Raw genomic sequence first — 16,384 nt, 5'->3', positions numbered from 1 at the left:
TAGAATGGTACCGCGTTTCTGTGCTTCAGATGGGACAGAGAAGGACTGGATGATAGATACTGTATAGATAGAATATTACCACATTACCTGCTTATTTTTTATTCCCATGTAGTCTTGTCTGTCCTGTTTTCCCTTACCTGATTTTTTTAGATCCCCCTGTAGTCCTGGCTTTCCTGTTTTTCCCTGTCTGCTTATTTACGATCCCATTGTAGTCTTCCATACTTGCTTATTTTCTACCCCCTTGTAGTCCTGGCTGCCTTATTTTCCCCTCACTGCTTATATTCTACTTGCTTGTAGTCTTAGCTGTCTTGTTTTCCCCTACCTGGTCATTTTCAGTCTGCTTGTAGTTTTGCTTGTCCTGTTTTCCTCTCTCAGCTCTGACCCTCTTGGCATTGTCCTGTATTACCTCAGTCATCCAGTGGTCCACAAGTCCAGCCTCAAGTCCACACCTCAGTATCTTTCCTACGGCTGCTCGGAACGGTGCACCCCATCTGTCACATTAAGAGGTGTATTCAGAGTGGTCTTGGCGATTTCGTAACACCTATTCCTTAACGACATATTTCTTACATTGCACTGTACATAATCTGCCTTACTGATATATTTCTTTTATTATACATTATATCTTTATGCATTATACCTCTTTGGATCTACCCATGTTAGTTGCCCTTTCTTGTTAATCCATATATTGCTTGCTTATGACATATTCTGTCTTATCCACAGTAGGTACATACTGTTATCGTATGCTCATCCACTTACCCATAACGTGCTGCAGCATCAGTTGATGCCAACAGCAGCTGCCGGTGGCGTCGTGTGAGCATGCTACATAAAAAACTGCGAAACAATTTGGGATGGAAACGATACTGTCTGACATGTTAACATGATCCATCTCACCCATGCCGCATGCTCAGACTGTCAGTACTGCACAGGTTTTTGCCATGGCAGGACACTTTCCTGTCGCACCCTCCCAACCCACCACCCCCTTCTCATCTCCACGCCGGGCTGTGAGCTCCTGCAACAGCCACACTTCCCCCAAAATAAGGTTCTAGTCATCATTTACATTCATCTGAAAAGGGAGCAGGGGAGGCCACGGTGATTGGTTCCTATTGCACTGACCAGCACAATCCAGTTTACAAGCAACAACCCACAACCAAAGTGGTAAGATTGTTGTCAGCGCTGTACTACTTGATTTTACTGCTTCATTACTCCAACTGTTGTTTGATTTTGTTTTTCTTTTGCAGGTTGTGAATGGGAATATTCATTTTCATTGGTTATTGTACCTATTACATACAAACTATAGCAAGCAACAATTTTCTCTCATACTCACCGACCACTACCAGGTTAATCTTTTCTCCTTTGGGCCAACTTTGACTGCAACCCGACCCTTTAACCCTTTGACAAACACAGCTGCACATTTATCTCTACACAGGCCAGAAATCAATAGGTTATTATGGGTTGTGTGTTGTGTGATGTGTTGTGCTGTTTTGTTACCGGGTTGTTCTGTGTGTTATATGTGTTGTGCTATGCTGTATTATGTTACCAGGTTATGCTGTGTGTGTGATATGTGATGTGTTGCGTTGTTACCAGGTTATGCTATGTGTGATATGTACTGTACTGTTGTGTTACCTGGTTATGCTATGTATGTGATATGTAATGTGATGTATTGTTACCAGTTTATGCTATGTGTGTGATATGCGTTGCGTTGTACTGTGTTCTTGTGTTATTGCGCTCTTCCTTAGACTACACAGACAAATATCATCTTTTACCTCCACGGAGTCAGTCCCTAGTATTTTACCCTTATGTGTCCAAAAATCTTAACCCACCTTCTCCTTCTAATACCTGGACACTGACCCTTGTACCCACCGTCCACCCCAGTCCCTCACAGCATACTGAGGACACGCACGGTGCTCCCCTGGCAATATACCGTACTGGTCTCATCCTATCCATAATGCACCCACACACACTCACCTTCAACTGCGCGCAAAGGAGAGCAACTATTTTTCACTTTAATTCAGTCCAGATTTCCGTCCTAATTATTTGACGTAGTTCACTGGTGGAAAAGGATAATACTAGGACTCTATATCCTTTCCACAGCACTTCTTCGTGACTAGCATCATACTCTAGCGTTAATCTGTACTATTATTTGGCCCAGATATTTTCGTTTTGTGGTTTATTTCATGTAGCTCACTTCTTCGTTACTAACATCATATACTGCTGTTAATCTCTGCCTACAGCCCAGGATTCAAGATAAAGAGCCCGCAGTTTTAGCTAGTCACGAAGAAGTTCAGTGGAAAGGATGTTGGTCATGACAGAGTGAAAAGACTATAGCATCATCACATAATACCCTCAGCAAGAAGACGTGATATGTTAGTTGTCTCCGCCAAAGAGGTTATGTTTTTGCCGGCGTTGGTTTGTTTGTGTGTTTGTCTGCTAGCAGGATTCCAAAAAAAGTTATGAACGGATTTTGTTGAAATTTTTTGGATGAGTAGGTTGTGGCCCAAGGAACAATTTATTAGATTTTGATGGTGATCAAGACTATCATCCGGATCCAGGAATTTTTTGGTTGTTTGTCCACACGATATCTCCAAAAGTTCTCAATAAACTTCAATAAAATTTTGTGGAGGGGTGGGTCATGGGCCAAGAAAAAAAACTGATTAAATTTTGTGGCGGATCTGCACCCGGATCCTGAAATGGCATGGGCGGAGGGATGCACTCTCTGAGTGCTTTCTTGTTTATTTTTTCTATCTCCCAACGATTTTATTTGTCGAGAAAGAGAGAGAGAGAGAAGGGGGGGGGTCGCACCTACAGCAATTAATGGGTATACTTGAACTATTAGGGTATGCGTTCTGTTTACATATATTCAATAAACTTTTGTAAGAAGAAAATGGGTAAACCTTGCTGCAACTACTACACAGGTATACCTAAGTCAATCAGTTTGCTTCCGCAGTATACGAAATTTCCATGATGAGTTGCTGTCATTCTGCCGATGAAGTTTGTGTTGTATGTTAATAATGTTTCGTTTCTTGTAACTGTAAAGGCGCTAACTTGTTTCAAGTACTAGTAAGTACCTGTTGATGAACGGGTGTTTTGGGCAAATAATTTAATGGAACAGATTTATAACAATAATAATAATAATAATTATTATTATTATTATTATTATTACTATTATTATTTTACTATTATTATTATATTTTATTATTATTATTATTATTATTATTATTATTATATATATATATATATATATATATATATATATATATATATATATATATATATATATATATATGCACTCTGCTTATTGCCAGACGATTTTTTTCAGCAGAATGTGAGTATAGGAACCGAGAGTTTTCATACTGGTGTCATTAACCCTCTAAGCTCGGGACAACTCTAGTATTCTATTCCAGCTACGGACAGACGATTTCCCTTTGGCGAGAGTGCGTCACAGAAGCCTGGGTATTAATCCATTGCTTCTGTTTCTAATCTATGCAGTCAGCTGTATTGAACACGAACCACATGAGCCCACCCGCCCGTGAACCGAGAGAAAGAGAGAGAGAGAGAGAGAGAGAGAGAGTTATCCTTGGACGTATTTATAAAGAATCCAAGCTCCTTTCTTACGACAAATAATTCCCCGTAACCGTTTAACAATGTCAGAAAATAGCTTTGTTTTTGTTTCTCTCACTTCAATATTCACTTTGATTTGACCATGAACTGTTTGGTAATTGTAGAAGTGAAGATTAAAGTTACAACCAAAGAATCATAAAATTTTGGCTTAGGAAGCTTTATGAATACTGCCCCTCCACCCGGTTATAATGAGAGCCGTATCTATAAACTTTCTGAAGATTAATTGTGTTTGTAAGTGCATTGTCTATACTTCTGTCTTCACCACTACAACTACCAGTTACATCATAGCCAAGTCAGAATGCATTAAAGTGACAAAACTGTGAAAAAAGTGATATTACTCGTATATACTTTTTTCTTTAATTATACATACTTAGAAATCAAAACAGAGCAAGTCTTAAAGTGGCAAGGCGAAATCTCTGTCTATCTATCTATCTATAGCCCGACGCCCTAATCCCGCAAAGGGTGGCCGCAGACAAAACGCCTCCAAGTCACTCTGTCACCCACCATTTGACTACCCTCCCCCCAACTCACCCCCCCTCCCTCATATACCTCTCAATTCCATCCCTCCACCTCATCCTCGGTCTACCCCTCCCTCTCCCTTCCTCCACCTCACCTACATACACCCTCTTAGTCAGTCTTTCATTCTCCATTCTCTCCACATGTCCAAACCACCTCAGTGTATTTCTCCTGATCTTCTCAACCACATCCACATCTACCCCACAACGTTCCTTCACTTCTTCATTTGTCAACCTGTCCCTCCACGTCACTCCACATGCTCCTCTCAAGTAACTCATTACTTGAAATAATATTACTATAATCCGTTCACTCTAACTTGGTAAAAATGCTCGTGCTTTCGCAACCTATTACACGTACCTCAATGGCAAAATAAGGCAGTACTGCGTCAGTATATAATTTTCATAGCACCACTTCGTGACTACCATCGTATTAACTCAGCATTCAAGATGGAGATGGTAATTTGCCTTGTTATAGACAACAGAGTATACTTTATTCGTTTTGGTTAGGATCGTTCATGAGAGAGAGAGAGAGAGAGAGAGAGAGAGAGAGAGAGAGAGAGAGAGAGTACAGTCGAGGACAGAAGTTCGCCTATCATCATCTCCTCTGCATCTCACTTTCCCCTGTTGGCTTAAACTTCTAAGATGAGAGGCCTGGTATGCTTCTCTCCAGATATGATTCTCTTTGATATGATGCAATGGGGACAAACGTGGCGAACAAACACTAGCAAAGAAGCACTCAACTCAAACACTAACCTTGACTCGCATTTATAAACTTCCCTAACCAGAAGTTGTGCACGGCAGCTACCAAGAACTTCAGTTAAATAAGTGAATAACGAAGCGAAAGAGACGAAATACAAAGTGTTATTTGTTTACAGTTAAGTATTTTAGAGACTTGCTTTTCCCGAAGATTGGTTAGAAGTCTTTATAAATACGGGTCCTGTCTAGTCAGCAGTATTACACAGTACTTGACGCGTATAAGATTGCACGCTCCTCATGCAAGGATGCCAATCTAGCGCTTTGAAACTCGGTGTATTTACCGCTATCTGGTACAAAAATCTGATTGCCACTATTGATGCGTCCATGTTTCTGTAATAAAGTAGGGATCTGTGCACCATCTGTAGCAGTTTGAGTTTCATGTAACTAGGGACATAAACCGCCTTCTAGTATAGCAAGTCAGTGTTGCCAATCTGGTAGACTCCGCCAATCTAGCGGGCCGCCCTTTCACGTCGCAGACTGGTAATTTTAAGCAAATACTTTTCAGGAACGTTTTCACTGGCTGTGACGTGAGTGCAAGCGAATGTATTATACGCAAGAATTGTCAACACTTAATTTTTGACATTCTTTGAAATCAAAAATAAGGGAAATAAGAGTAACCTGCAACCTGCACGTACACTGTTACCATGTTTGTTTCATTAGCATTGGGTGAACATGTGAAGGACCTGTCTGTGTGCTCCCAGGGATCCCACTGCTGGGTGAACGTAGTTCCTCATTCCTGCAAGCTGTGGGGTGTGTGCTGCTACGACTTCTGTGCTCATTCCTGGTTTTTCAACTTCATTTGTCTGTAGAAGGTAAGAAAAACCGTTTACTGTGTGTGTGTGTGTGTGTGTGTGTGTGTGTGTGTGTGTGTGTGTTTACTGTGTGTGTGTGTGTGTGTGTGTGTGTGTGTGTGTGTGTGTTTACTGTGTGTGTGTGTGTGTGTGTGTGTGTGATAGGTGAGCTTCGGTATTTTACTCACAGGCACGGATTAAGCCCGGATTTGGAGAGGAGCGTGGGGGATGAACCCTGCATTCTATTTTCAGCAAGACATTAATAACATTATGAAAGGACAGTGTTATTAACCAAAAAATAAACAATAGATCATCAGAAATATATGCCATTTATTACAACTGCCTGTATCATTACACTTCTGTGATTAAAGCAAGTAAAATTAATGAAGTGATATACAGGGTGTAACGCGACGTATGACAAAAACTTACACCAGTGATCTATCATGCAATTTTGAGTATATTTTGTTCTATAACATATACTCTCTGTGACCCCAGTTCAGTACCCAGCATTCGGCTGTTTGGGTGTAAAAGTTTAGTGGCTGCATAGGTGCCATTGGGTGAGAGCTTCGCAGGGCGACGGGAGACGAGTATAATTAGTTTATACTGTAATATACATAAAAATCCCATATCCTATCAGTACAAACGAGTTTTAAGAAGAAACTTGACGAAGTCTATTGATTCTTAAACATCATCATGCATTCCTACAATTCTTTTGCACAAATCGACTGTAAATTAAGGATTAAATTCAAATTTTATGGCTTGCGAGAGAGTAGGAAGGGAGGAGAGGGGCTGGTGTGTTGGTGCCAGTTATGTAGTTTAGTTTGTAGGATATTGCTACGAGCATTATCATAACACCTACAGCTCATTCAATGGAAAAATATTACTCTAATTAGTGACTAGCATTCCTATAAGTCGGGAGTAATATTATTATTCATTAAAAATTTTCTGTTTCAAGGAAACGTGGCACCATTGCTTTCATATGATGACGTGAGAACTGTGACACAAGATTGCCAATGCAGCTAGACCTACTTTTTGCTTCTACCTAGCGGAACTATTTAACATCTGACATGATATCTAGCTACATTCTGGATATTTTTGCCATTTTTAGGTGATATTCTAGAGATTTAATCGTATTTTCAAGCGATGTTTTGCAGTGATTACTATCTAGCGACATTCTAGCAAGTTTTCAGGACTAAACTAGCGAGATCGATTATAAGGACATGACAATCCTGCGTCCACTGTCATGTGAACGGGAAAATTTGCATGGCGAGGCACACACTTCAGATACTGTTCTCCGCGTTCAGGTGTTCACTGGGTTCAGCTTGTTCATGAAACAGCATGTCACGTACGTACAGCAATGAAGAGTATCCAGATATCGTCTGTTTTTACGGATTTTGTGATGGTAATGCCAGTCTGCAGAGAGGAATACAGGTGGAGATATCAAATCGCGCCACGTTTGCTTGCAGCGGAAAAATTGTTATAAATAATATTCTTCCTGACTAAGAATGAGGCTAATCTCCATTTACAATAACGTTTTTCCATTGAATGAGCTGTGGGTGTTATGATAATGCTCGTAGCAATATCCTACAAACTAAACATTACATAACTGGCAACAACACACCAGCCCCTCTACTCCCTCCTTACTCTCTCGCAAGCCATAAAATTTGAATTTAATCCTTAATTTACTGTCGATTTGTGCAAAAGAATTGCAGGAACGCATGATGATGTTAAAGAATCAATAAACTTCATCAAGTTTCTTCTTAAAACTCGTTTGTACTGATAGGATATGGGATTTTTATGTACATTACAGTATAAATTAATTATACTCGTCTCCCGTCGCCCTGCGAAGCTCTCACACAGTGGCAGCCACTATGCAGCCACTAAACTTTTACACCCAAACAGCCGAATGCTGGGTACTGAACTGGGGTCACAGAGAGTATATGTTATAGAACAAAATATACTCAAAATTGCATGATAGATCACTGGTGTAAGTTTTTGTCATACGTCGCGTTACACCCTGTATAATTCCGCTAGGAGTCTCGCACCTCCCCGTTATCAAAATTCTGGATCAGGTTAACAAAATATGGTGACACTGAGAGAAATCCAAGCAGCCACACCCTTCGCAAATTATATGGATTACTTAGTGTAATATTAATACACCTGGGGATATTGTTTTAGATAATAATAGATGATTTTAATTCTTGATTTAAACTGAAGGTAGCATGAGAGAAAGAGAGAGAGAGAGATTGTTTAGATTATTAAACCATTTAGTACAAGCAGTAACACGAGAGAGAGAGAGAGAGAGAGAGAGAGAGAGAGAGAGCCTTCACTCCGTTTTCTATGCACTTATTCTGTGCGAGGAGCCAGGACGTTGGATCTTCAGTATTTCCCAGTAGAAATTATATATATATATATACTCTGTTCACTTTAGCTAGACGTAATTTTGCCTTCTCTCATCTTGTATGCTGAGGTGTAGTAACAAATTAACGCCAGAATATTTTGCTAGTCACGAAAAAGTGCTGTGAAAAGAATATAGAGCGAAAAAAGTGCTATTGAAAGGATGTAGAACGATTAAAAAGCGCTATTGAAAGGACGTAGAGCCATGTCATCGTCTTTTCCTGATAGTGAGCTGCGTGATTTGTGCTGCACGAGACGAAAATCTAGATCCAAGCAGTGGCAGACAGCAGAAAAACTGGTGTGTGTGACCCGCCTGGTTTTGGCATAAGGTTCCAAAGCCTTAAAGTGATAGTACGCATATGCTGAAATAAGATTAATAGTTTCACGGTGTGCATGGATGTCAGGCATGAGGAATGGTAACTTCTTGTAGCAAATAACAGGATTAGCAAAATTCTCGAACACGTAGCACACAGTCAAGTATGGACGACCTACTTATATCTTGATACCTTCAGATGATTTTATTCAGCACTGGAGAGACCGTACGAACTGGAGGGGTTAGATATAGGTTTCACTAATCCTTCAGTATAGCAAACCCTCCCTAAACCGAATAACATCGTCTGGTACAGAGAACGGAAAGCAACATCCGTGGTACCTAACCTCGCCATGGAACAATACCGGCTTCGTTGATGGATGGATGGACGAGAAACAAGGAAGAATATGACAAACGAGATGGTGAAACTCTTGAGTAATATATTTTTCTGGCATATTTTGGGCATTACCTGGAAGCTCTGTTCATTATTGTGCATTTACTATTATCTTCTCTCTTCAGAATATATATATATATATCTTGGCTCGCTTTTCGGTGTGCATAAAAGATGTTGATTGTCAGTATGGATGATTTCTTTCTCTGTCTCTTTAGGGTATGTAACAGATAGTCTTGGAAATATATTCTCTCTCTCTCTCTCTCTCTCTCTCTCTCTCTCTCTCTCTCTCTCATCTTTTCCTTCACCTTTTGCTTATTTCTCTTTTTCTTCATCTTTTCTTCTTCTTTCACATCAAATCATTCTTCCTATACTGTACCTTCCTACTCTCACTGAAATCCATAACACATACCCTCATCATCCATAATTTAGGCCCAAAAATAAACAAGCTCCTTCGTCACCTCAGAAAAAGATAAAATTGAAATATGTCGCCAAGAAATAATGATATTGTGTGCATCAGAGGTTTATGGTCAGAGATGATTGATAGGAGAAAAACTGAGTTAAAAAGAATTGAAAACAAGTTGCAGGTGAGAGAGAGAGAGAGAGAGAGAGAGAGAGAGAGAGAGAGAGAGAGAGAGGCAGTCTTCCTCCCAAAATTTATTGAAGGAAATTCGTAATCCTATAAGTTCATTCATTTTAACTTGGTCTAGATTTTCGTCCTTTTGCAGCTTATTTCACATAGCGCAATGGTACATAAAAACAATACTATGGCTCGGCATCCTTTCCATGGCACTTCTTTGTGACTAGCATCATATTTTAACGCTAATCTAATGCTACAGTCTAACATTCAGGATGGAGAGATGGCAATTTTACGCCTAGAATGAATAGAGTTGCGTTAATGTGAACAGAATCGAGTTAATTTTCAACAGTAACGATATTTGTTTCTAGGCAGCTCACACTACAGGGGATGGTGGTTTTCTGGCGTCCAATCCCACCTCTTTTCAGTTGCTTGTTCGGCGCGTAGGGAACATGAAATTATAGTAGGCCTATTTTTTTTCTCTATCCCCAAGCCATCGGTAATAGACAGGTTGATGTAACACGTATGTACAGTAGCCTCAGCCCAGACGTACTCCTAGTTGCTACGGGGTTTGGGCCTCACACCACTACAGTCACTTTTCATCGTGGTTGGATGAAATTGAATGAGCCTTGTAAGTACGAGCCTGAAATGAGTCTCCTTGGTTACTAGTCAAATCCACCCTCAAAATCTATGTACACTTGGTCATCAGTTGCGCTAAAAGGGGGCTAAGGATCATCGCTAAAGGGACCGGCAGTAGCATGGTAGTACATCTGAGGAACTTACGGAGCAGACAAAATTGAAATCAGACGGTGTGAGTGAGCTTGAAGAGGCAAGAACTGAAGCTCATGAAGTAAACCGCAGTGATCAACGGGGCCTGGCTGTGGATATTTCAGGCTTTGTTCAGTGTAGACCATTGTATACGAATAGATGCGAGACTTAGCGAATTAAGCTGCTTTCTCCTAATTTCTAGCACAACCCCGCTGGAAGAGGCAACAGGGATCATATATAAACCGTATATAGAGAGAGATTAATAGATAGGCATATAGACAGATAGAAAGATATAAAACAGGCACAGAAAGGCAGATAGATAGATAGATGGGGAAAAATGATCCTTGCTTCTCAGTCTGCCATCCATACTACTATTGCTTTACTATTTCATATCCTGTTGTCATAGTAAATATATTCTGAGTTTCTATAATTTATGTCTTTCTCTCTCTCTCTCTCTCTCTCTCTCTCTCTCTCTCTCTCTCTCTCTCTCTCTCTCTCTCTCTCTCTGTGTGGTAGTATGGTGAGGTGATGTGTGGTGGTATGGTGAGGTGATGTGTGGTGGTATGGTGAGGTGATGTGTGGTGGTATGGTGAGGTGGTGTGTGGTGGTATGGTGAGATGGTAGATGGTGGTATGATTGGGTGGTATGTGGTGGTATATGGTGTGGTGGTATGGTGAGGTGGTGTGTGGTGGTATGGTGAGATGGTAGGTGGTGGTATGATTGGGTGGTATATGGTGTGGTGGTATGGTGAGGTGGTGTGTGGTGGTATGGTGAGGTGGTGTGTGGTGGTATGGTGAGGTGGTGTGTGGTGGTATGGTGTGGTGGTGTGTGGTGTTATGGTGAGGTGGTGTGTGGTGATATGGTGAGGTGGTGTGTGGCGGTATGATGAGGTAGTGTGTGGTGATATGATGAGGTGGTGTGTGGTGGTAGGGTGAGGTGGTGTGTGGTGGCTTGATGTGGTGGTGTTTGGTGGTATGGTGTGGTAAGGTGGTGTGTGGTAGATATGGTGAGGTGATGTGGATGTGCACTAAAACATCTATCCACGTTTATTAAAATCTCATCGTTAAAATATTATAAGATCTTGGGACTGCTAAAAAAAAACTTGCTTTACACGGAATAATAATAATAATAATAATAATAATAATAATAATAATAATGATAATAATAATAATTGTTCTGTCTTCACGCTTTAATGAGTGACCCTTGAATATTTACCTCACTCTCTCAGCCCCCTCATACCAGGCGTATTTAATCGTCTTCTAGCTACCTTTCAGACGATTTTATTCATCTTGGGAGAGGCTTGTCGAGCAGGGGATTGAGAAACAGCCTTCTTTAATGCATTCAGTACGAGAGAGAGAGAGAGAGAGAGAGAGAGAGAGAGAGAGAGAGAGAGAGAGAGAATTTGTCTTAAAGAGGAATGAAAACGTCAGGAGGAAGCAAGGATAATGTGTAAAAAAAACCGTCACCGTACTGAAGGGGTTAATTATTCGCTTATACATTAAGAAACACTGGTCAGAACGTATTGATAAAGGGTATAAGTGTGTATAGTTGTGTAGTAGTGTGACCCTGTTCATTGCCACACTAACAGCCCAAAGCACTCGCCATACACAGCATTACCCCCACTTCAGTATGTCTAATATCCTTCTGTGAACGATAAATTACCCCTGACGTATGATTAACTTCTATTCCCAAGTTCCTTTTCCTAAGCGATTTATCTTGTATATTGCACCCTACTGTCCTCTTCCGTGTTACATAAATCTTCCCAGTATCATCATAGTCTGCATAAGTAACGTACAAAAGGATATTAACCAACCATATCTAAAAATAAATCGCTAAGGAAGAGGCGTTAGGGGGTCATTTCTTTCTCCCACTGTCGCACCCACGCCCACACTACCCGAATCATTCCTTCATTTCCTACTCCCACTGCCACAACCACGCCCACACCACCCGAATTGTTCCTTCAATTCCTCCCACTGCCGCACCCACGCCCACACTAGCCGACTGAGCCTCGAAACATACGATGCTGCCTCGAGAGTTTACTTCTGGGGCGCTGTTTACGAGTCGCCATGTATTCTTGTATAAGCGGGTCTTGGGTACAGGGCGACATGGAGGCGATTTGTTTGTGGCCACCCCTTACGGGATTAAGGCGTCTGGCAATAGATAGATAGATAGACAGAGTACAGTGAAGGATAAAAGTCCGCCAACCATTCCACTGCATCTGTTTCACGCGTAAGGGCGTGTCCGTCACTTTCCTCCCTGACGCATAGTATCCACCTATCACGCGATTTTATTCAGCTGGGAGTGAGTCATAGGCGTCTAAATATTGCTGTGTCACCATCAACCCTTTGCTGATCGCGGCAGCTCTATAATACTCTATTCCAACTAACGCCAGACGAGTTTACAGAGTTGAGAGTTGAGTCACGGGAGCCTTTGTGTCAAAACAGGAGCTAAATTTAACCCTTCCACGGTCGAGACAGCTCTAGTACTCCGTTCCAGTTGACGCCAAACTATTTTAATAACATGAGAGTGTTATAGGAGTCGAAGAGAGATCTGAAGTATCCAGAAATAATGATGCGAGTAGGTCTGGTTATGTTCACCCTTCATTGCTTCAGATCCCCCGACGTATTGCTTTCACTATTGTTCTTTTATATTAACTTGGCCTAGATTTTCGTTCTTTTGCAGCTCATTTCATGTATCTTACCGGCAGAATAAGACAATACTAAGACTCTACATCCATTCCATAGCATTTCTTCGTGACTGGCATCATATTCTAGTGCTAATCTATGGTTACGACTCTATACTGAAAATGGAAGGATGGCAGATTTAGCCCAGGTTTGAGTAAATATGATATAGTAACCAGGAGAGTGTATATGAGTGAGGGGGAGAGGGAGGGGAAGACCGAGGATGAGATGAGGGACGGAGTAGAGAGGAATATGAGAGCGGGGGGTGTAAGCTGGAGGGATTACAGAGATGTAGCAGGGGACATGGCGGCATGGAGGCGATTTATTTATGGCCACCCCTTACGGGATTAAGGCGTCTGGCTAGAGAGTGAGAGAGAGACATTCTAGTACAGTACCTATCGAGAGTTCATTCATAGCCTTCATAAAAAGTCTATGCCGTTTCTATGCTGGGCTGAAAGACTTCGGCAATACGAGATACAACTTAAAGGCTTTAGTCATCCGGCGAAGGCTCACGTTCACTTAAGCATATGGGACTACAACAACAACAACAGCGACAGAGAATGAATAACTGAGGCATTACTTAACCCTCAGTGATACACTAGTCAACAGGGAAGTTAATAGGGAAGTTACTGTATATAAATCCCCCTTACACCAGCATGACATCAGTAGTTCACACTTCCTTTTGTGACATGGTTTGGAGTGGCTGGTTAGATCGTGTACTCTTGGAATCGATAATCAGATCCCGTAATCCCTTGTTCCCAAAAAGGAAGTCGAGGACCTTGGGTGGCTAAGCTGGAATATTAGTTTTTTCCATCCGTCCCTTCGTTCGTTCGTGCACAAAATGGTATCAGTGGAATTGGTGGTAATAAAAAAAAAAAAAAAAAAAAACTAATTTTTTCCTTAGCCTACTAGTTTATACAACCCTCTGGAAAAAAAAAAATGCAAAAAACTTTAAATTTGTGCATGTATTCCTACCTCATGAAGTGGTGTGAAAAAGCAACAAGACGTGCTAGGTAAGTCTCTGTAAGCTAACGCCTTTCCACCAGCATCATAATACCAGCACCTTAATACCAGCACCATACTACCAGCACCTTACTACCAGCACCATAATACCAGCACCTTAATACCAGCACCATAATACCAGCACCTTAATACCAGCACCATAATACCAGCACCATAATACCAGCACCATAATACCAGCACCTTAATACCAGCACCTTAATACTAGCACCATAATACCAGCACCTTACTACCAGCACCTTACTACCAGCACCATAATACCAGCACCATAATACCAGCACCTTAATGCCACCATCTTAATGCCACCTCCTTAATACCAGCACCATAACACCACCACCTTAATACTAGCACCATATCATCATCCTCTTAGTACCTCCATGTAAAAGGAATCGCACGGTCTAGCAGGATGGGTGCAAACTTGAATGATAATAAAAAAAAGAATCTAGTGTTCGCTTTTCCGTCTTTCATTAGCCTACCTGACGACTGTGAAGAAGCGATTGTGTGGTCCTTTCTCTGTAGGGTTCGGCCGGGGACTGACCGTAAAAGCATGCCACCACGTGAAGGCGTCCCTCTGCAGCACCAGGTTAATGTGAAAGGACTGTAGCATTTAAGAGGTTGCTGTTATCATTTTGTTGTTTATATACCATGATACGAGGTGAAGATATATCCAAAAATATGAACATACTTTTTGACGAATATGTTAAGCATCAAGTGGTCTCTTAGTGTAATTATAGTAACGGTGATGATGATGATGATGATGATTCCAAATACTCATCTGGACATCTTCTAATATACTATAGCAGTAGCCGTGTGTCTATGTCTGTGTGTATTTTGGGCAGCCGAAACAACACATTCAAATCCCACCAAAAATGGCACAGAAATCGCAAAAAAATCGCTGATGTGAAAAAACTTGGTCCCATCACGACTGAAAAACTTTTACTATATTTAATGAGCAATCAAATTTTGACCAAAAAACGCCGCTCCCAGCGCCCGGTCGGTTGCCGTGGCCGAGTGGTTAATATCTCTGACTAACGTGCGGACAACTTGGGTTCCGTTCCCGAAGCTTCAAATAACACGATCAATTGGTTAGCTGCAAAAAATCCAAGTGACAACGTTAGACTAGAACAGCACATAAACGGACCATCATGGGCCCTTCGATGTCGCCTTGACGGCCGATAGTGACAACGTTAGACTAGAATAGCACATAAACGTGACTCGGATTACCTGAAATGATCGCAACGAGCGCGAAGCGCGAGGAAACAAGTGAGAAGCACGAGAAAGCGTGCGCGCAGGGCGAGAGCCCTCCGCAGGAGCAAGTGGGCCCGAAAGGCCCACGAGCACTTGTGTGAGCAATACATGAAGCAAAGGTCGCAGGATGCAGGGCTGAGTGAGTGATGGTGGGGATGTGGAGGGAGGGACGGGGTGGGGGGATGTGGCGGGAGGGATGGGGAGGAAGAGATATGGCAGGAGAGACAGGATTTAGATTAAACTTAGTGAGATGTGGCAAGGGAGACGGAGTGAGCAGGAGAGATGTAGAGAGAGAGACAAGGGGAAGGATTGAGTTGTATCATGATTCAACGATTTATCACGTTTTACCACACACACACACACACACACACACACACACACACACACACACACACACACACACACACACACACACACACACACACCTAGTGACTGAGTTTGAGGGCTTACTCAAATTATCAATTTTTGTGTCAGGCAAGTCCATAACACTTGAGCATTGTCTCATATGTTTTTTGTCGCCTTTTGTTGTCCTCATAAGTTATATACCTATTATCACAAATCATATTATTATTATTATTATTATTATTATTGTTATTTTGTCACCGTCATTTCCACTCTGCTTTACTAGCAAAGTGTTTGGTATAAATATGAGTGAAGGCAGACATATATACAAACAATTTTAACCCTAATGAACCGTAGTAGAGTTTATAAATACAGATGTGAGGAAGGCATTGACGCTGCCATTCAATACTCTAAGTTTACCCCGATTTTCTCATTAATTCTGATATAAAGAATTCTGTTGAGATTATTAATGCCAGTGTTCAGTAGGTTGTACAAAAAATAAATAAACAGAACAGTAGAACATTTACAAACGAGTCAGGTTTATTTTCCCAAGCCATAACACTCGTCTCATTTAACCTACATATCGTCCCTTCAAATTCTAGTATTATATTTGAGCTCACGGACGATTTCATTCAGCTGAGGGTGAGCGTAGGAGTCTGACTGTGTAAAAACCGTCTTCATTAACCCCCCTCCTCATGGTCCCGTCAACTCTAGTAATGTATTTGGGCTTTTTTTTTTTCGATTTTGTTCATTTTACTGTGACTTTCAAGAACCTGAGTGTTAATTTCTGGGAAGATGTGGTATGAACTGGTTTGGTTCTTGAGTGAGTGGAGTAAATTGCTTTCATAGTCAAAGAGGTTTATAAGTACTGAGAGAGGGAGAGAGAGAGAGAGAGAGAGAGAGAGAGGATAAGTATTGTCATGAGTAAGTCAAGGCAAGCCGGGATATGAGAGAGAGAGAGAGAGAGAGA

The 16,384-nt window shown here is 41.4% G+C and overlaps 1 protein-coding gene across 1 annotated transcript in view; it reads left to right on the top strand.

Moving 5' to 3' along the window:
* The first annotated feature begins 5,655 nt into the window (after window positions 1-5,655).
* The window catches only part of LOC145395725 (BTB/POZ domain-containing protein 6-like), a 36,376-nt gene continuing 25,647 nt past the window's right edge, over window positions 5,656-16,384 (top strand). The window contains exon 1 of the mRNA XM_080269265.1: window positions 5,656-5,701. The gene's annotated coding sequence lies outside the window, so the exon portion shown is untranslated. The remainder of the gene's footprint in view (window positions 5,702-16,384) is intronic.

This window comes from Coenobita brevimanus, chromosome 4 (assembly GCF_032717465.1).
Source record: "Coenobita brevimanus isolate Jiangsu-jjx chromosome 4, ASM3271746v2, whole genome shotgun sequence".
In the NCBI taxonomy this organism is placed as follows: domain Eukaryota; kingdom Metazoa; phylum Arthropoda; class Malacostraca; order Decapoda; family Coenobitidae; genus Coenobita; species Coenobita brevimanus.
This window is presented reverse-complemented; position numbering and strand designations above follow the sequence as displayed.